We start from the raw sequence: 2978 nt of genomic DNA, 5'->3' as shown, positions 1-2978 counted from the left end.
CCAAGAATAGATGACGTAAACTGGCGTTCAACGCCAGCTCTCTACCCAAATCTGGCGTCCAGCGCCAGAAAAGGAGCCAAAACCAGAGTTGAATGCCCAAACTGGCACAAAAGCTGGCGTTCAACTCCAAGAAGGACCTCTACACGTGCAACACTCAAGCTCAGCCCAAGCACACACCAAGTGGGTCCCGGAAGTGGATTTATGCATCAATTACTTACTTTTGTAAACCCTAGTAGCTAGTTTATTATAAATAGGACCTCTTACTATTGTATTAGACATCTTTGATCAGTTGTATGCTATCTTAGACCACATTTGAGGGCTGGCCATCTCGGCCATGCCTGGACCTTCACTTATGTATTTTCAACGGTAGAGTTTCTACACTCCATAGATTAAGGTGTAATTACATAAGTATTTCTATCCCTATTTATATTAAATTTGAAAACATCATTATCCATTTATATCTGCCTAACTGAGATTTTCAAGGTGACCATAGCTTGCTTCATACCAACAATCTCTGTGGGATTCGACCCTTACTCACGTAAGGTATTACTTGGACGACCTAGTGCACTTGCTGGTTAGTTGTATCGAAGTTGTGAACCATGGTATTGGCACCATGTTCTTGGCGCCATTGCCAGGGAAAGAAAGAACCATGAATTTTACATAATTAAAGTGTAATCACGATTACGCGTACCAAGTTGCTCACGTTGCCAGGGATTGTTCGAGTCTGGACATCACAATTTCGTGCACCAACAACCCTCCACAATGGCGAGCCCAGCCACACGGTGGCGACGACAACCCCGCGGCGACTCCCTCTCGCGCCTTCTCTCCCTCCTCTGTGCGTGAGTTCAGTGGCGGCGATGTAGTGAGGCCGATGGCAAAGGCTCCACGTTCGGCCTCTCCCTCTCTTCGGCAACGATCTCCCCTGGCGACCCTCCTGCGTCCGACGCGACGGCGACTGGGCGGCAGTGAGGCGCAGCACCGGTGCAGTAGCGGCAACAGCTCCTACTCTCGGCGCACTCTTCCCTCTCTTCCTCTCTGCTCTCTTGGATCTCACTCTCTCTTCTCCCCTTCCCCGATCGGTTTTCCCCCTTTTCTCTCTTCCGTTTCTTTTCTTTTCCTGTTTCCGTGGGTGAGGGCTATGGGAGGGGGTGAGTGGCGACTGGGAAGGAAAAATTAGGGTTAGAGTTGTGTATTTGGGCATTAGGGTTTGAGTAGAATTAGGTATAAGGGAAATTTTGTAATTTTAATAAAAATAGGGTAATAGAGTAATTGAAAACCAAATTTTTTAATCTAATAATAATATCTATAAAAATACTATTTAATTATCAACTTAAATTATTTTTAAATAGCGAATAAAATTTATTATTTTTTAATCATTAAAATTTTAAATCAATAATAAGAAAATACTCAATTAATATAAAATTTCTGAAAATCATATCCTGGAATAAATAAAATAAATTACTAAATAACAATATTTAATTTTTGAAGGTTCGGGGTTTTAGATTATGTGGATGGTTATTTTTACTAGGGGTGAGCGACACCAGTGGCGGCATGTGGCAAGCCAAGCAGCGACGGCGAAGTCGGATGATTATTGATAAAGGTGGGGGTGGCTGCTGGTTGGGAAAGAAGAGGGTATTGGAGTGAAATGTTTTAGTAAGTTAGGGTTTGTGATGGTTATTTTTTTGAAAAAATTAAGTGAATTTTTTTATTTAGGTAATTTGTTGAGTGTTTTTTATTTTTTTTATTTGTATTGGGCTAAATCTACAGTGCATTATTCACATTGTTTAGATTTTCCATTATCTTCCTAGCGAAATTGTAAAAACAAAGACAAAATGTATCACATTTAAGATTGGACGAGTATTGATATGGATATGACTATATGTATTTGTAAGGTACTCGCGACGAATATAGATAAACTTGAGCCAATAAATAAAGAAAAAAAAAGGACAAATCGATACCTGACTTTTTGATCTGCGAATATTTAAGTCTTTAAAGATTTAAAAATACATTTAAGTCTCTGACTTTTTCAAAATCTGGTGATTGTTGATTGAATGTGAATTTAGTATTTTATACATGATTTCTTTTAGTTATAAATTTTTATGTTTGAATTTAAATGTAAAATTTTAATGACGATATGAGATCTAGTTTAGTTAGTGGGTGGGTTATGAAATTTTAAATTTTATTATTATATAAATGATTGAATTTATTTGAACATTTTATTGGTCTAGTTCAGGGGACATAATGAAACAAGTCAACAACGTGATACCAACAAACCAATATATATGAAACATTTAATTGCAATAATGAAAGATCTAATACCAATATGGCAATGCCAAAATCTAAAACTAAAATCTCACTTTATAAGTGCATTTTGGAATAGAATATTTAAATTGAAGTTTGGATCAATTAAATTCTAAAAATTATTCTTTTCAAAATGAATTAAATGTGTATTTTATTCTTTTCAAAATAAAAATAATTTTTTATTAAAATTAAATAATCTTAATTAATATCCAAGTATTTTTGGCAATTAAATCTAATTAAATTAGTCCAAAATCAACAAAAATCACTTTTATCACATCAATGTGTATACACGGTGTTTCAATAATGCAAAATATATCATTTTTCATCTCCTCCTCCTCCTCCTCTCAAATTTGGGAATATAGGTTTTTCTTTTTCCATTCTTCTTCTTCTTCTTTTTCTAAACCCTTCTTCGTGCACGCAGGTTCTTTCATTATCGTCATCACTAACAACAGCAACATTTTGCTAACATCTTTATTGGTTCTGATTTTTTCTGGTATCATCATTAAATAATTTCGGTTCATTTTTTAGTTTATTTTGGTTCATTTGTAAATTAATTTCAGTTCATTTGTATGTTAATTGAGACTCACCTGATGCTGCTAATAAGTATTGACCAAATTTTTTATTTCTTAAGTAATTTTGATTCATTTCTTAATTTATTTGAGGTTCATTTGGATCCA

Source organism: Arachis ipaensis, chromosome B05 (assembly GCF_000816755.2).
Source record: "Arachis ipaensis cultivar K30076 chromosome B05, Araip1.1, whole genome shotgun sequence".
NCBI lineage: Eukaryota > Viridiplantae > Streptophyta > Magnoliopsida > Fabales > Fabaceae > Arachis > Arachis ipaensis.
This window is presented reverse-complemented; position numbering follows the sequence as displayed.